Genomic DNA, 19,492 nt, shown 5'->3' on the forward strand with positions numbered 1-19,492 from the left:
GACTCCACAGTCTTAGGGGCTGACTGGACACATGGGCTCAGCAGACTCCACAGTCTCAGGGGCTCAGCAGATTCCACACTCTCAGACTGACTAGACACAGGAGTTCAGCAGACTCCACAGTCTCGGGGTTGATTAGACACAGGGAATCAGCAGATTCCACAGTCTCAGGGGCTGTGTAGACACATGGACTCCGCAGGCTCCACAGCCTCAGGAGATGATTAGGCACGGGGCTCAGCAGACTCAACACTCTCAGGTGCTGACTAGACATAGGGGCTCAGCAGAATCAACATTCTCGGGCACTGACTAGACATAGGGGCTCAGCCGATTCCACAATCACAGGGGCTGACTAGACACATGGGCTCAGCAGACTCCACAATCTCAGGGGCTGGCTAGAGACATGTGCTCAGCAGACTCCACCGTCTCAGGGGCTGACTAGACACAGGGCCTGAGTAGACTCCACAGTCTCGTGGGCTGATTAGACCCAGGGGCTCAGCAGATGCCACGGTCTCAGGGGCTGACTGGACACATTAACTCAACAGACTCCACAGTCTCAGGGGTGGATTAGATACAGGGACTCAGCAGACTCCACAGTCTCATGAACTGACTAGACACATGGGCTCACCAGACTCCACAGTCTCAGGGGCTGATAAGCCAAACGGGCTCAGCAGACTCCACAGTCTCAGGGGCTGACTAGGCACATGGGCTCAGCAAATTTCACAGTCTCATGGGCTGATTAGACTCAGGGGTTCAGCAGACTCTACATCCTCAGAGGCTGACTAGACAAAGGAGCTCAGCAGACTCCACAGTCTCAGGGGCTGCTCAAACACATGGGCTCAGCAGCCTCCGCAGTCTCAAGGGGTGAGTAGACACAGGGGCTCAGCAGACTTCACAGTCTCAGGGGCTGACTAGGCGCATGGGCTCAGTTGACTCCACAACCTCAGGTGCCTACTAGACACATGGGCTCACCAGACTCCACAGTCTCAGGGGCTGATAAGCCAAACGGGCTCAGCAGACCCCACAGTCTCAGGGGCTGACTAGACACATGGGCTCAGCAAATTTCACAGTCTCATGGGCTGATTAGACTCAGGGGTTCAGCAGACTCTACATCCTCAGAGGCTGACTAGACAAAGGAGCACAGCAGACTCCACAGTCTCAGGGGCTGCTCAAACACATGGGCTCAGCAGCCTCTGCAGTCTCAAGGGGTGAGTAGACATAGGGGCTCAGCAGACTTCACAGTCTCAGGGGCTGACTAGGCGCATGGGCTCAGTTGACTCCACAACCTCAGGTGCCTACTAGAAACATGGGCTCAGCACACTTCACAGTCTTAGAGGTTGCCCAAACACATGGGCTCTGCAACCTTCACAGTCTCTGGGGCTGACTAGGCACAGGGGCTCAGCAGACTCCACAATCTCAGGGTCTGACTGGACACCTATCCTCAGCAGACTCCACAGTCTCAGTGGCTAACTACACACGGTGTTAGCAGACTCCACAGTCTCAGGGGCTGACTAGACACATGGGCTCAGCAGACTCCATAGTCTCAGGAGGTGACTAGACACATGGACTCAGCATACTCCACACTCTCAGGGACTGACTAGACACAGGAGCTCAGCAGACTCCATAGTCTCTGTGGCTGACTAGACACATGGGTTTGGCAGACTCCACATTCTCAGGGGCTGACTGGACACAAGGGCTCAGCAGACCCCACAGTCTCAGGAGCTGACTGCACACAGGAGCTCAACAGACTCCACAGTCTCAGGGGCTGATTATACGTAAGGGCTCGGCAGACTCCACAGTCTCAGGGGCTGACTAAACACATGGGCTCAGCAGACTCCACAGTCTCAGGGGCTGACTAGACACGTGGGCTCAGCAGACTCCACAGTGTCAGAGGATGGTTAGACACAGGGGCTCAACCGAATCCACAGTCTCAGGGGCTGATAAGACATAGGGGGCTCAGCAGACTCCACAGTCTCAGGGGCTGACTAGACACGTGGGCTCAGCAGACTCCACAGTGTCAGGGACTGACTAGACACAGGGGCTCATCAGACTCTACAGTCTCAGGGGCTGATTAGAAGCAAGAGCTCAGCAGACTCCACAGTCTCAGGGTCTGATTAGACGCAAGGGCTCGGCAAACTCCACAGTCTCAGAGGCTGACTAGACACGTGGGCTCAGCAGACTCCGCAGTGTCAGGGGCTGACTAGACACAGGGGCTCAGCAGACTCTACAGTCTCAGGGGCTCACTAGACACATAGGCTCTGCAGACTCCACAGTCTCAGGGGCTGGTTAGACACAGGAGCTCAGCAGACTCCACAGTCTCAGGGGCCGACTAGACGCATGGGCTCTGCAGACTCCACAGTCTCAGGGGCTGATTAGACGCAAGGGCTCGGCAGACTCCACAGTCTCAGAGGCTGACTAGACACGTGGGCCCAGCAGACTCCACAGTGTCAGGGGCTGACTAGACACATGGGCTCTGCAGACTCCACAGTCTCAGGGGCTGGTTAGACACAGGGGCTCGGCAGACTCCACAGTTTTAGGGACTCTATAATATCAGGGTCTGGACAGACACTGGGCTTCTCATCAAACGTCACAGTCGGAGTCTGACCGGCCCGGGTTCAGCTTACATCGGAGCTCCTTAGAGGTCCACCCATCAGGCAGGGACTTGTCGAGGCGTTTCCTGCTCACCCTGCACTGCCCGGACTCCCAGCCTCCCCATCACACCACGCCCTGTGACTGAGACGACAGCATCCCTACTCCAAGCTCCGTACCCCCTACCCTTTCTGCAAATTTAATCCGTCCCCCCTCACACACTCCTCCCCGAGTGTGAAGATGCCCCGCCAGCTCACCACCCCTTAATACTGAGGGGCACAGTCACATCAGCACTCTGCACCTTCTCCAGCAGGCTCCACGAACGTCACCTTCCCAAAGACCCCACCCATGAGCCTCGACCAGCACAGTGCTCCCTGCACAGCTTTCTCATCAGTCTCGTGGCCGCCTGCACTTTCTTTTCCTCTCACCTTTCTGTGGCACCCCATTCTTCCTGTACCCCGACAGCGAGGACACCAGAGATTCCTTCGCTGACGACGACAAGGTCTCCGGTAGGTGGGTGCTTTGCATGGAAAATACACCTTTACCCCGTTATGCCATTATGTAGGTTATTCTCCGTCTCTCTTCATCACTTTGTTTTTACTTGGGGGTTCGTAGGTGTTTGGCTCGCGCGCCCGTGGATGGATCCGTTGGTGAGGGGGATGCTGTTGAACACTCCACGCCCGGTCTCGGTACTAGGGAGTGCGAGAGACAGGGATGTGTCAGGGTTCCGTGGACTGTCTGATCCTGCCAGGGAGAGCGCGGGAACGTGAGGGCATTTACCTTGAACATGCTGCCGCGTTTAATGCTTGAAGTCTCAAGCGCCTTAAATCCGTTCCAAAGCAGGGCGCACTGTCCGGGGCTCCTGATGTCACAGACTGAGTGAATCAATGAAGGAATCAGATCATTTATATACAGCAACATGAAGTGCCTGAAGCCGTGTCAGTGTGCTGAGGGCGGGTAGGTGGGAGGGGGCGAGCGGTTGGGTGGGGGCACGCAGAGAATTAAATAAATGGGGTTAGGGCCCTAGTGCCGCGGGCTGTGTAAAGGGAGGGGTTTGTGGTGGTGGCCATACAAGAAACTCTAGCCACTTTCAGCTCACTTACCTCCTCAAAAGACTCTGGCAGTGGAAGAATGTGTGGTGAAAAAACGCATTTTAACCTAACAATATCAACAAGGGATTAAATGCAAAACCACCGCGAAACACAAGACCAGCTGTGCGCTCAGGGGTGTGTCTATCAAGGGTGGTGGTCTAATAATAATAATAATAATAAATATTATTATTATTATTATTATTATAATAAATAATATTGTTATTATTATTATTATTATTATTATTACTCTCCCAGTTAGGTCATACTTTTAATTACAGTAACATCATGTGCCATTTTCCCCTAGGCATTTTAGGGAATAAATCTATTTTAAGTGACCATCTTGCATGCTGTTCTATTTACTTAGTTTGTTTGCTGTTAAGCGCACACATTTCTGCTGCAGAAGAACGAATTCCGAATCTGCTTGGGCGTTTCTTATCTGTTCCTGGGAGAAGATCTATGCCCGACGATAAAGTTAGCGTAGGTTAGAGTAACCGCATCGGCACAACCAGCAGGGCTGCCTTTTCCATAGTACCACCTTTTGTGTGTATGTTCGAAGATACATTTTTCATGAACATGTATTGTTTTGTAAAAGTGTGTGCTTGAAAAGAATAATAGTGTGGTGTAGTAAATAGGTCCACTGCCCGTGTTGTAAAATCCCTGCTTCCCAAATTCATCACATTTTTGATGTTTGATCCTGGGCAAATTAATTTCTCCAAAGGGCTACTATGCAGGGTGCTTAATGTGAGAACATATATATCACCTTGATAACTCTCTGAGGGTCATCAATCGAAAAGATTAGCTTGTAAGTCTGACTGTCGTGAGAGCGTCTACATTATCAGGACAAATGAAGATGAACATAAACCTGATTTCGATTTAAAACTATTCTCCTAAGAAATACCCATTTACTACCGACCAACTGATTTTTATATTTTGCAAATATAAAGTATAAAACCACATATCCTACGCGGTTGAATGGTAGGTTTTGGCCCATTTGAAACTCAATTTAAAATTCATTTTTGTCTTTTCGAAAACAACAACATGTGCCTCGGTTCTGAGAGTTACAGTAAGTGGAGAACCAGGCTTGTATTTTATCTTAGCACACATTATGAGTTCTTAGTAAACTGTACTCCTGTGTTTCTGCACATACAGCGTCCTGAGTATTATCTGTTAGAAATTCGCAGATAAAACAGTGTAATAAGGAAAATATTGCGACCCCTCTAAAAAAAAAAAACAGTTGCAAAGACTATTTTCTCCTGTTATTCCGTGAACACAGAGCAGAACCTGGAATGGGTCATAAAAAGCAATTCAGTGTGATTCGAAAACAGAACTTAACACTCGCTTTTGTACACGATTCAACCAGAGCACTCAGAAAGTTTTACATTTGTGCACATTAACTTGCTGCTATGATGTCTTTATAATTGAAGCAGGTGTCTAAGAATTGATGAACATTTATTAATACGCATCTCTTGGTTAGACAGGACTAGCTTGTAAGTAGCTTGTTTTGGTCATGTATGAACATTTCTCCCCTTCTTGAGTGTGACTAGAATGTTTCTTAGTGGTGATGCCGGCCCTGGACTAAAGCTGTGTCTGCACTGGTCTCATACCCAAGGTCAAGCACAAAAGCTACTGTGTGGCTGTTAATAAGGAATGAATACAGCTCACAACAGGATCTTCTCTGGGACAACAGTAGGCCTTTCAGTAAAGCTGAAATACATTTAAAGGGACAGTACCAACAGTTCTTATACACCCACCATGCTTTAAATGGCACCTCCTGTGAGGGCTACCTAAAACAAATATAAGCAAGGCGTCTAAACCCTTGACTATACATTACCAGCACTTTTCTGTGGGGTCGTTACACTGGCGTAATCGCCTGTAATCGTAGGAATTTGGCGGGATGCTTTTTCACAAAGTTTCCAAAATTACACCATTGTGCTACATAGTGTAATTACACCACGTTTGTAGCAATTGTTTTATTACATAATTCATCCATAGTTAATCAAAAGCAATTTACGCATATTCCGCGCACCACAACATTTCTCTTCAAAACTGTTATTTCTGTAATCCTTAAGTACAAGTTTTTCTCAGAGGGCCACTAACACATTATACCATCACATGTAAGAAGGGGATACCACACACTTGATAAAAATGTTTTCTTTTGGATCAGTATACAATATTTGGGTACATCCTCAACTAGATACAGAAGTACAGTGCAGTTGAATATATCTGAGTTCTGAGGCTCTTTTAGATCAAGAGGCTCTGCAGAGAATCAGCTATCTTGCACTGAGCACCTCTCTGGTCAGAAGCTGCATATATGATCTCGCCAGCTATTGCTGTATTAAGTATCTTTCTTGGATATAGAGGTACTGCATAGTTAAATCTGTCCTGGAAGCCACGGTAGCGCCTCTTTTGATTATACAGAGGCTTTGCGGTTGGATTTGTGTCCATCAGCAGCTTTTGTGTGGTTTCGTATATGCATACTATGAAGAGGGTTAAAAAGGTGGATCGCCAGCCTCACTTGATACACTGGATAGAAAATAGAAATCTTACTAATTTACTTGCCCGCTGCCCCACCCAATATGTTACATTTCCATTGTGCAAAGTATACTAGTGAGCAGGTCTGTTTTAAAGAAGGGAACACCTTGAACTCTAATGTGGTACTGCAGGATGGTGGTGTTTACTATCCGCCCTGCCACTTTCAAAGATTCCCCCCCCCGTGCTGCTCTACATTGATCATTATGAACTCTCAACATGTAACACAATTTAGTCACATGTTGAGGCCAGTACTAAAATCCCCGTGTGCTGGTTCCCCAGTTTCCGGCTTTCCCAGTAGTAGGGGCTACAAAATCAAGGCACAGAGATTGGTCTTCTCAGAAAAAGGCCCTTGTATTAGGAGCCCTGTCTAGATTTTTAATTCAATGTTTGTTCCTTGCGTTTTTTGATTAAGTGGAGATGTATGATGTTATCACGCATGCCATTACCATGCATGCCTTCACCACAGATGTAATACAACACATTGACCTTTACAATATGTGTCATTACATTGTGGACTTTTACCAAGCATTTATGTGACACACATGCATGTATATATCGATATATATGTGAGTGTGTGAACTCTCTTTCTCTCTCTCTCTTTCTCTCTCTCTCTCTCTCTCTATATATATATATATATAAATATATATATGTATAAATTCACTGAAAACCCCCAAAGGTTACAGCAGGGACGTTTTCCTTATATTCTGACAAAGCAATAGAAATTCAGCTGTTATAGTTATTTTAAGTAACTGTAACTCATGCCCTAAGGTTATAACTCACGCCCCCTCCATGCTTATTTATCCAAGAAGAGGCCACGGTTTTGGGCAAAATGTCTACCTGACTGGAGTACTTTCTACTGGCTAATTAGTAAGTGCTCCCTCATTGGGTAAATATATAGTGCATATTCCACACTACAGATGCATAATAGATCTTGAGGTAATGTGTCCAGTGACCTTAATTTTGGCAATGTGATTGTTTCGTGAGTGTCTTCATACTGATAACATGAATCCTGGTGTGGAGAAGTTGAATCGCCACCAAACAAGGGTACTTCCTCTTAATTACAAATAGTAAGTGTTTTTTTGTTTGGTAGAGTAGTGCTAATTTATCTTTGCATCCCAAGTTGGGCCTCAATGCCCCTGCGTTCTCTGCCGTCACCCCGCCTCCTGTTGGAGCTGACATTGCTCCTGCCCGCACGGAGCTGCTAAATATGCAGCTCCCTGTGTGCGGGAGCAATCCTTTTGTATATTTCCTTGCCTACTTGAAAGCAGGCAGGGAAACAGATGAAAACTCCGCTCCCAGTGAGCAGGAGCATTTTAACTGCTCCCACTTGCTGGGAGCAAGATTACTGTTTGCTCTCGCTTAGCAGGCACTGTCAAAGCTTCCACCAAGCAAAAGCAAACTGCTGTCTCCTGAAATTGAGCAGTTCATGAGATAACAGGGGCCAGCACAGGGGGTGGATGGCAGTCACCAGGGTCCATTATTCGCTCCTGGAGGGTGGTCCCCCTTCTTTGTTCCTTAGGACCATCCCCAGGGAGGTGGTGGTCCCCGGGGCCAAAAACAGCCCATCCCTGCGGAGGTGGTGGTCCCTGGGGCCGTATATGGCCAGGAGGAGGGGACTTGGCTGAGACTGAGTCCTGAGTAACTATAACTTGAGCCATAAGGTAACTATAACTCGCGCTCCCACCATGCACAGTTTTTCTTCATTCATTTGAGTGCTAATGTTTGATTTACATTTTTAATATCGTTATAGAAGTTGTCATGAGCGCTGTTATATCTGGGGTAATTAGCAGTGCATAGTTAGGGTGTGAGTTACAGTTACCTTAGAGCGCAAGTTATAGGTACTTGAAATATTTCTAACTTTAAATGCTGAATCTCTATGGCTTTGTACTAGTAAATTCAGAACCTAACTACATCTTCCCTGTAAAAAAATCTATTTCCAACTATAATGTCCCCGTAACCTTTGTGTTTTTTCAGTGAATTTCTATGGGTTGTTTTTAACGTAAAATAATTTTCATTATTATATGTTAATCCAACCACCTTTGTGCACAGCGTTCAGCAGTGCGCGGCGGGGGTTGGCAGAGAACCTGGCCTGTGGCCAGGCCCTGCTGCCAACCTCCATACCCACCCAACCATGCACCACAGGAGTTGGCCACAGATTCTGTCTCTCTGGGTGTGAGAGTGGGTGTGAGAGTGTCTGTCTGGGTGTGAGGCGTGAGGGTCTGAATGGGTCTGTGAGTGGATGTGTGACGGTCTAAGTGTGTCTGTGAGTGAGTGCGTGATTGTCTGACTGGGTTTGTGAGTGGGTGCGTGCAGCTCTGGGGGGCTGTGAGTGCATGCATCAGTATATGAGTGGGTCTGTGAGTGGGTGCATGATGATCTGAGTGAATCTGTGGGTGGGTGTGTAAGTAGGTCTGTGAGTGGGTGCATGATGGTCTGAGTGGGTCTGTGAGTGCGTGTGTACGGTCTGCGTGGGTCTGTGAGTGCATGCATGAGGGTCTGTCTGGGAGTAAGAGTGGGTGCATGAGGGTATGAGTGGGTCTGTAGGTGGATGTGTGATGGTCTGAGTGGTTCTGTGAGTCGGTATATGAAAGTCTGAGTAGGTCTGTGATTGGGTGCGTACATGTCTCAGTGGGTCTGAAAGTGGATGTATGACTCTCTGATGGGTCTGTGAGTGGGTGCATGAGTGTCTGACTACTTCTATGAGTGAATGATTCAGTGTATGAATGAGTTTTTGAGTGCTATTTTTGAATTTCTTTCACAGATAATCGCATTGGGACATATGCGCAAATATTGCACGTTGTGAAAATTTTTTTTTTTTACGGTCATAATTTGACCCTCAAAGACACCTATATCACAGCCCTGGAGTCAGGGTACCTCCACCCTGACGCATTATACCACTTATCAAATTTATTTTACAGCCCCGGGGAAACATGTCCTGTAACATAAAATGGTAGGCGCAACTTTCTGGTCAGGTTGTGGCAAGCCAATCACAGCATTCCTTTTGGCACGCGCATTAATGAATTTGCCGCAATCCCCGCGAAAACGACTCAATGGATCCATGGCCCACAATATAAAAAAATGATTTTCTCTTTACTTTCGCAAAAACTACTGAACAAATTTACATCAATTATGCAAAAGTATAATCTGCATTCTGAAACCTACCTTTCTGCCAAATATGGTGTAATTCCGTTCAGAGGTTCGGGCTGTAGTTGTGTTCAAAGTTCCTATGGCAATTAACATGAGAAACCCACGTTTTTTTACCCTCCCTTTTTCTCGGCCCCAACTTAATGGATCACCCCCAAACGTCCCAAGCGCAACAAGAATCATTGACACACTTTTATTTTGAAAATTTCAGGAAGATTCTTCAAATGGTGCTAAAAATATAGGCAAGCCAATAAATACTTGTTCTATGGAAACATGGTCCTAACTATAGCTACCTACTGGTGATCGCCAGTAGGTAATATGTATATGAACAATTCTTTCCCACTTATCCTTGTTCGGGAAAAATGGCACAACAGTCTCTGGAGGTTCACTGTATTCTTTATATAAATTATAAACACTAACAGTTCAGAATTAAAATAGAAGGTCAACGTGTTTCAGCGCTATGCCTTCAACTGGACTATAGAGTCCTACCATCTAGATAGTCCTTATAAAGTGCTCACACCAGTATTGTCCATCATTTCGATTTGTTTCAAAGAACAACTAGAACATATATCTCTTTGACATTATGCTACACAATTCATGCGCCATCATAGACATATCATTATTGTAAAATACATTAATAATGCAGAGTCAATATATTCAGGGTATCAAATTAGAAGAAGATACATGAATATGCAAAAATACAATTATATGCAGGCAGATTTGTGACATATATGATGCATAATGGCATCCCAGGGATAGAGACACATAACACCATTATCACAATTGTATACATTGAGGGAGGAGAAAAGATTAGTAGAACTATATCTGATTACATACTCAACCAGTGTGAGAGGATTTTCATAAGACATCCGAACACATGTGCACAGAGATCCAGAGTTAAAGGGAAAGGGGTTGTGCCAAGAGTGCTGTTTTTAAACATGTTGATGTACCTAAAATGTAAAAAAAAAAAGGATAGAAGTAAAAGTGCTTGTGTTCAAGAAACTGCAGGGCAACTATTAAAGTTGTGCATATTACGTCCATGAAGTACTAGTGCATAAGGACCTTTAGCTATGCAAAAAGTGCATCGGGTATTTTAGATGTAAAATAAAATACTTCACATTCCAATGTCTAACCTGATAGCTCCACAAGTAGATAACTTCCCAAGAGATTTTGTACAAAATTGCAAAAGAAAGTGCTAGTGCATAAGGATTTGTAGCTATGCAAATAGTACATCAGGTATTTTATATGTAAAAAACAACACTATACATTTCGATATCTAACCTAGTTGCTCCACAAGTAGATAACTTCCAGAGAGGTTTTGTGCAAAATTGCATAAGAAAGTGCAAGAGCTTATAAAAGTGACAGTGCATAACCCCACAGCTGGCGAAATTGGCAATTAAAGCATATAATGTAAAATACAATTCTACATACATTAGCACGTATCCCAAATTCATGATGTGCATTCAATATGACGATCTAGTTCAAATGAAGCTCATTTGTAACACAAGCATTTGATGCCCTTTCTTATCAATGGTTATCATAAGCTTCCTATACATCTCTTACATCTCTTGAAAAGAACAGAGCACCATGGAATTCCCAATAACTGTTCTACCCTAATTCCAGAAAACCTGTAAAAAATGATTAATCTAAAGGGGCCACAATTGCTAATGTGATGGGTGTAGGAATTGTTGGTCCCAACCTAAGCAGGGTAAATGTGGTGAACTGAGAATCCAAAAATAGGCCGGACTTACATAATGCATATCACTCATATTGATATGGATGGAATAAAAATTACCAGCTAGAGAGAATGACAATCTAAAAAGTGTAGATACAGGCTTCTGATATTGACGCCATTATTTCTTCTACAGAGAGCTTGCCTGATTTGATTCAGTGCCATTTGAAAATAAGACATAAGCATATCATAAATAAATGTACAGATGACTCAACATCTAAGTTATGTCCACTGGGGGCTTCTGTTCTCATCAGTATGGTCAAGCAGTATTCCATTCTTCTCAATGTTAGTTTTCTGTCATCACCCCTTTCTCCTGTTCTGATATGTTTGATTCCAAAGTATCTGAGCTCTTTGCTGTTTCCCTCATGCCAAGCTTGTCCCAAAAATGCTTGGCTATGGGGTAGGAGAAATCACATATTTTTATGGCTCGTAGATGTTGTAAAATTCTCAAATTCAGCTTGTTGATGGTGCTCCCCACATACTGTTTCCACAAGGAGCATTCTAGCACATAAACCACCAATTTCATCTTGCATGTAATGTACTCTGTAATCTTTTCTTGTTTTCCATCATGGAGCTGGTAGGTGGTATTATTCCTTCCATGCTTGCATGCTCTGCATTTTTTGCATCTCCAAAAGCCTAGTTAAGTCAGACAACTTGTGCTGGTCGGTTTCTGCATAGGCAGGTGGCTCTGTATCAGAAGGTCTCTTATTGGAGCGACTTTTCCATAAGTTATGCTAGGATGATCTGTAAGTACTTCTTTAAGAGTTTCATCCAATTTAGATATCTTCCAGTTATTCCAAAAGATTTCTTTAAGTTAGTTGTGCCTGCAAATAAAGTCCATAATCATACGAATGTTGTCTTCCTTTAACGACGCATGTCATGCGAGTTATGAGTAGTTCATCTCTAGACCGAGTTGTATCTCTTTCCATTGCACTATGGAGCAGTTCTGCTGGGTAGCCTCTGGAGAGAAATCAAGTTGGCATTTCCTCTATCTGTTCTTCCATATCCTCTGATTCAGAGCAGTTCCGCTTGGCTCCTAACATTTCCGCAAACGGGATGCTCCACTCGAGGTTTTCTGGTTGGCTGCTGTTAGCATGAACAATCCTATTACACAAAGTGGCTTTCCACTGAATCTTTGTGCGTAGATTCATATCTGTAATAAAGACCTTGATGTCTAGGAAAGTTGTCCATTCCGAGATAATGGCATGGGTGAAACTTAGATTATGGACATTCTCATTTAAGGACAGGATGAACTGCTCCAACCTCTTGATGTTGCCTTCCCATATTATGAAGAGGTCATCAAAACACCTTGTCCACAATATAATATGTTGCAGAATGTTTTTATTCTCTTCTCTCCAGACTATTTCAGCCTCCCTGAATCCCATTAAAAGGTGAGTGTAAGTGGGAGCGAATGAAGTCCCCATAGCTGCATCTTGCTTCTGTAGGTAGGAGTTTCCATTGAACATAAACACATTATGAGTTAGGCAGACAGACAACATCTCTACAAGCATGTTGGACTGTTCCATATAATTGGTCAATCTTGCCCGACCATACTCATGTTGAATGGATATATAAAGTGACGTTACATATATATATATATATATATATATATATATATATATATATATATGGAAAATGTATATATATATATAGCATATGTATATATGTGTGTATATAAATATATATATATATATATGTATATATATATATATATATATATATATATATATATGGAAAATGTCACTTACCCAGTGTACATCTGTTCGTGGCATGAGACGCTGCAGATTCACATGCTGTGCATTATCCTGCCATCTAGTGTGGGGCTCGGAGTGTTACAAGTTGTTTTTCTCGAAGAAGTCTTTTCGAGTCACGAGACCGAGGGACTCCTCCCTTTCGGCTCCATTGCGCATGGGTGTCGACTTCATCTTAGATTGTTTTCCCCGCAGAGGGTGAGGTAGGAGTTGTGAATATACTAAAAGTGCCCATGCAATGCAGTAAGTATGTATGTACATAATGTGTATTAAAATAGTATTTATTTACAAATTTACAAATTTCATTCAACTTATAACGGCTACAGGCTCCCGGGGAGGTGGGAGGGCGCATGTGAATCTGCAGCGTCTCATGTCACGAACAGATGTACACTGGGTAAGTGACATTTTCCGTTTGATGGCATGTGTAGCTGCAGCTACACATGCTGTGCATAGACAAATAAGCAGTAATCTCCCCAAAAGCGGCGGTGGCTTAGACTGTAGGAGTTGAAGTTGTTTGAAATAATGTTCGTAATACAGCCTGTCCTACTGTGGCTTGTTGTGTTGTTAACACATCTACACAGTAATGTTTTTTGAATGTATGAGGTGTAGACCATGTGGCTGCCTTACAAATTTCTGTCATAGGTATATTTCCTAGAAAAGCCATTGTGGCGCCTTTTTTCCTAGTGGAATGCGCTCTGGGTGTAATAGGTAGATCTCTTTTTGCTTTAATATAGCAAGTTTGGATACATTTCACTATCCATCTGGCAATGCCTTGTTCGGATATAGGATTTCCTGCATGAGGTTTTTGGAAGGCTACAAACAATTGTTTTGTTTTGCGAAACTGTTTTGTTCTGTCAATGTAATACATTAGTGCTCTTTTAATGTCTAATGTATGTAAGGCACTTTCGGCTACAGAGTCTGGTTGTGGAAAGAAGACTGGGAGTTCCACTGTTTGGTGTAGGTGGAATGGTGATATAACTTTTGGTAAGAATTTGGGATTTGTACGGAAAACCACTTTATGTTTATGTATTTGTATAAAGGGTTCTTGTATAGTGAATGCTTGTATCTCACTTACTCTCCTAAGAGATGTGATAGCTATTAGGAAGGCTACTTTCCAAGTTAAGCATTGCATTTCACAAGAGTGCATGGGTTCAAATGGTGGTCCCATGAGTCTTGTTAATACAATATTAAGGTTCCACGAAGGTACTGGTGGTGTTCTCAGGGGTATGATTCTTTTTAATCCCTCCATAAGTGCTTTGATGACTGGGATTCTAAAAAACGATGTTGAATGTGTAATCTGCAGATAGGCAGATATTGCTGTGAGATGTATTTTATTTGAAGAGAATGCTAGTTTAGACTTTTGTAAGTGTAATAAGTAACTTACAATGTCCTTTGCGGAAACATGTAGTGGTTGAATTTGATTATTGTGGCAGTAGTAAACAAACCTTTTCCATTTGTTTGCATAACAATGGCTTGTAGTAGGTTTCCTAACTTGTTTAATGACCTCCATACATTCTTGTGTAAGGTCTAAGTGTCCAAATTCTAAGACTTCAGGAGCCAGATTGCTAGATTGAGCGATGCTGGATTCGGGTGTCTGATCTGTTTGTGTTGAGTTAACAGATGTGGCCTGTTTGGTAATTTGACGTGAGGTACTACTGATAGGTCCAGCAGTGTTGTGTACCACGGTTGGCGAGCCCAGGTTGGTGCTATGAGTATTAGTTTGAGTCTGTTTTGACTCAGTTTGTTTACCAGCTAAGGAATGAGTGGGAGAGGGGGAAAAGCATAAGCAAATATCCCTGACCAACTGATCCATAACGCATTGCCCTTGGACTGAAGGTGTGGGTACCTGGACGTGAAGTTTTGGCATTTTGCATTTTCTTTTGTTGCGAATAGGTCTATTTTTGGTGTTCCCCAGCGTCGAAAGTAATCTTGAATGATCTGGGGATGAATTTCCCATTCGTGCGTTTGTTGGTGATCTCGACTGAGATTGTCGGCTAACTGGTTTTGAATGCATGGGATGTATTGTGCTATTAGGCGGATGTGATTGTGAATCGCCCAATGCCAAATTTTCAGTGCTAAGAGACACAGTTGTGACAAGTGTGTCCCTCCTTGTTTGTTGAGGTAATACATTGTTGTCATGTTGTCTGTTTTGACAAGAATGTGTTTGTGGGCTATCAGTGGTTGAAATGCTTTCAATGCTAGAAACACTGCCAACAGTTCTAGATGATTTATGTGCAGTTGTTTTTGTTGAATGTCCCATTGTCCCTGTATACTGTGCTGGTTGAGGTGTGCTCCCCACCCCATCATGGAAGCATCTGTTGTGATCACGTATTGAGGCACTGGGTCTTGGAATGGCCGCCCTTGGTTTAAATTTATAGGGTTCCACCATTGAAGCGAGAAGTGTGTCTGGTGGTGTATCAACACTAGGTCTTGGAGTTGACCCTGTGCCTGTGTCCATTGTCTTGCTAGGCACTGTTGTAAGGGCCGCATGTGTAGTCTTGCGTTTGGGACAATGGCTATGCATGAAGACATCATGCCTAGAAGTTTCACTACAAACTTCACCTGGTAGTGTTGGTTTGGCTGCATGTTTAATATTATATTTTGGAACGCTTGTACCCTTTGCGGACTTGGAGTGGCAATCGCCTTTTGTGTGTTGAGTGTTGCTCCCAAGTATTGTTGTATTTGGGATGGTTGTAGATGTGATTTTTGGTAGTTTATAGAAAACCCTAGTTTGTGTAGAGTTTCTATAACGTATTGTGTGTGAAGAAGACACTGTTGCTGAGTGCTGGTTTCATTAACCAATTGTCTAAGTATGGGAATACGTGCATGTGCTGTCTCCTTATATGAGCGGCTACTACTGCAAGGCATTTTGTGAATACCCTTGGGGCTGTTGTTATCCCGAATGGTAACACCTTGAATTGGTAATGCACGCCCTGGATTACAAACCTTAAGGAGAAGGATGTATGGGTATGTTGAAATATGCATCCTTGAGATCTAACGTTGACATATAGGGCCTCATTATGACCCTGGCGGGCGGCGGAGGCCGCCCGCCAGGATCCCGCCCTCCAATTTACCGCGCCGCGGTCAAAAGACCGCGGCGGGTATTACGAGTTTTCCCCTGGGCTGGCGGGCGGTTCCAGTAAAACCGCCCGCCAGCCCAGGGGAAAACGACCTTCCCACGAGGATGCCGGCTCGTAATCGAGCCGGCGGAGTGGGAAGGTGCGACGGGTGCAGTGGCACCCGTCGCGTATTTCAGTGTCTGCAAGGCAGACACTGAAATAATTTTCGGGGCCCTCTTACGGGGGCCCCTGCCGTGCCCATGCCATTGGCATGGGCACGGCAGGGGCCCCCAGGGGCCCCGCGACCCCCCCCTACCGCCATCCTGTTCATGGCGGCTTTCCCGCCATGAACTGGATGGCGGTAGGGGGGGTCAGAATCCTCATGGCTGCGGAGCGCGCTCCGCAGCCATGGAGGATTCCAAAGAGCAGCGGAAAGTCAGCGGGAGACCGCTGACTTTCCGCTTCTGACCGCGGCTGAACCGCCGCGGTCAGAATGCTCATTGGAGCACCGCCAGCCTGTTGGCGGTGCTCCCGTGGTCGGTGGCCCTGGCGGCCACCGGCCGCCAGGGTCAGAATGACCCTCATAGTCCTGTTTTTTGAGCAAGGGAATCACGTCTTGAAGTGTTACCATGTGGAAGTGATCTGATTTTGATGTAGAGATTCAGCGTTCTGAGGTCTAATATGGGTCTCAATGTTTTGTCTTTCTTTGGAATTAGGAAATACAGGGAGTAGACACCTGTTCCTTTTTGATGGCTGGGTACTAGTTCTATTGCTTGTTTTTGTAACAATGCTTGGACTTCTAGCTGTAACAGGTCTAAGTGTTGTTTGGACATAGTGTGTGCTCTTGGGGGCACATCTGGTGGGAAATTTATTAATTCTATGCAATAACCATGTTGGATAATGGCTAGGACCCATGCGTCCGTAGTTATATTTGTCCAGTTTTTGTAGAATGCAGTAAGTGTCCCCCCCACTGGTGTTAAGTGTTGGGGGTTTGTGACATTGAAGTCACTGTTTGGCTGGAGTTGTTTTAGGGCTTTGGAATTTTCCCCTTGCTCTTGGGAATTGACCACCCCTGTATGATCCTCGAAACCCTCCTCTCTGGTACTGCCCCTGATAGGTGGGTCTGGCTTGTGAGGTGGAAGGTTCTGGGGTTTGGGTACGATACCCCCCTCTAAACTGTGGCCTTCTAAAAGTGCCTCTGCTTTGTGGGGAGTAGAGCACGCCCATGGCCTTGACCGTGTCTGTGTCCTTTTTTAGTTTCATAATTGCCGTGTCCACCTCTGGCCCAAACAATTGTTCCTGGTTAAACGGCATATTTAACACAGCTTGCTGGATTTCCGGTTTAAAACCTGAGCTCCGTAACCATGCATGCCTGCGAATGGTTACCGCAGTGTTCACTGTCCGTGCTGCTGTGTCTGCCGAGTCCAGTGCAGACCTTATCTGGTTGTTGGAAATTGCCTGTCCTTCCTCAACAACCTGTTGGGCACGTTTCTGGTGTTCCTTGGGCAAGTGCTGTATTATATGTTGCATCTCATCCCAGTGTGCCCTGCCGTAGCGAGCCAGTAGAGCCTGTGAATTGGCAATCCGCCATTGATTGGCTGCCTGTGCCGCCACTCGTTTGCCTGCAGCATCGAACTTCCGACTTTCCTTGTCAGGCGGTGGTGCGTCTCCTGATGATTGGGAGTTTGCCCTCTTTCTTGCCGCTCCCACGACCACCAAATCTGGCGTCAGTTGCTGTGTTATAAACACAGGGACCGTTGGGGGAGGTTTGTACAGTATTTTTTCTCCACCCTAGGCGTGATAGCGCTGCCTTTCACTGGGTCCTGGAACACCTGTTTTGCATGCTTGAGCATGCCTGGGAGCATTGGCAAACTTTGATAAGAACTGTGGGTGGATGCCAAGGTGTTAAATAAGAAGTCATCTTCTATTGGCTCTGCATGCTTTGCTACATTGTGGAAAGTAGCTGGCCTTGATAATACCTGCATATATGCAGTGCTGTCCTGTGGAGGTGATGGCCTTGCCGGGTAACAGTCGGGACTGTTGTCGGAGACCGGTGCATCATATAAATCCCATGCATCCGGGTCATCCTGTGTCATCCCCGTGTGTGTTGGTGACTGCATTGGGGGTGTTGTTACCGGGGACAGCTGTGGTGAATGCAGTGGAGAAGGCTGTGGCAAAAACCTTGGTGGTGGTGTTTTGTCTCTTGCCACCTTTGCCTTTGACTGCATTTCGGTCTCCTGAAATGCTAGCTTTCTTTTCATTTTAATTGGAGGAAGAGTTTGTATTTTACCAGTCTCTTTCTGGATGTGCAGCCTCCTTTGAGTATGGTCTGGTTCTCCCATACTTAATTCCTGCTCAAATCTATGCTCTTGCATTTGGCTGGAAAGTCCGTGCTCTTCTGTGTAGGAGCCTATTTTCAGCTCCGAGGCTGCCTTTTTCAACACCGAAGGTTTCGGAACAGTCTTTTTCGGCTCAGTGGAAACCTTTTTCACCTTGGGTGTGTCGAACTCTCGGTGCCGAGATGGTTCGGAGCCGGTATCTCGACCGGAGTCGGATGTCTTCGGCTATTGTGAGGCCGTTTTCGGTGCCGCTGGTTGGTCACCGTGTTTTCGGGTTAAGCCATGGCCTGTTGGCGGTGGCATCCCCTTGGCCTTTATGATTTTGGAGTGAGTCTTGGCGGGGGCAGTTTTACTCACAGTTTTTTGCTGTGCCGTCGGTAGCTCACTTTCGGAGTCGTCCGAGTCCGATTCTTGTATGGAGATTCTTTCCTCCTCCTCCATGTCGATCTGGTCGGCCGGTGTCAATGCCATTTGAAGTCTTCTGGCTCTTCGATCGCGTAGGGTCTTTTTCGATCGAAATGCCCAACAGGCATCGCAAGTATCCTCCCTGTGTTCCAGTGATAGACACAGATTACTGACCAAGTGTTGGTCTGTTTAAGGATACTTGGCGTGGCAATTCAGGCAGAAGCGGAAGGGGGTCCGGTCCATGAGTTTCGACGATGGACGCGGTCGGGCCAACCAGGCCCCGCTGAAGAGTGGAAGCCCTGAAGGGCCGCCGGAGCGCTTCTACTATCGGTGTCGATGTACTAACACTAAACCGGTACTGAGCGCGAACAATACCGTCAAATTTTCGATAATTAGCTAACTTTCCTGATTCGAAATACGGAGTGAAGAGGAACACATCCGAACCCGATGGCGGAAAGAAAACAATCTAAGATGGAGTCGACACACATGCGCAATGGAGCTGAAAGGGAGGAGTCCCTCGGTCTCGTGACTCGAAATGACTTCTTCAAAGAAAAACAACTTGTAACACTCCGAGCCCAACACTAGATGGCAGGATAATGCACTGCATGTGTATCTGCAGCTACACATGCCATCGAACATATATATATATATATATATATAATGTCCAATCTGGCAGCCTCATCCACCAGACGGGGTTGGTGCGAGTTGCGATTGCCGGCAGCCCCTAACTATACCACAAATAAGGTGCGCGTGTTGCATGCCCCAAGAAACTCGCACTCTAAGGCTTGTTCTTTGTGAGAGATAATTTATTGGCAAAGTTTTTCGATCTCAACTGAGATCTTCTTCACAGCCAGTA

At 45.5% G+C, this 19,492-nt stretch overlaps 1 protein-coding gene across 1 annotated transcript in view; it reads left to right on the plus strand.

Annotated features, from left to right (window-relative positions):
- Window positions 1-2,711: 2,711 nt before the first annotated feature.
- The window catches only part of LOC138285857 (transient receptor potential cation channel subfamily V member 1-like), a 474,904-nt gene continuing 458,123 nt past the window's right edge, over window positions 2,712-19,492 (plus strand). Inside the window, exon 1 of the mRNA XM_069226333.1 lies at window positions 2,712-3,092. The gene's annotated coding sequence lies outside the window, so the exon portion shown is untranslated. The remainder of the gene's footprint in view (window positions 3,093-19,492) is intronic.

The sequence above is a fragment of the Pleurodeles waltl genome, chromosome 3_1, assembly GCF_031143425.1.
Source record: "Pleurodeles waltl isolate 20211129_DDA chromosome 3_1, aPleWal1.hap1.20221129, whole genome shotgun sequence".
In the NCBI taxonomy this organism is placed as follows: Eukaryota; Metazoa; Chordata; class Amphibia; order Caudata; family Salamandridae; genus Pleurodeles; species Pleurodeles waltl.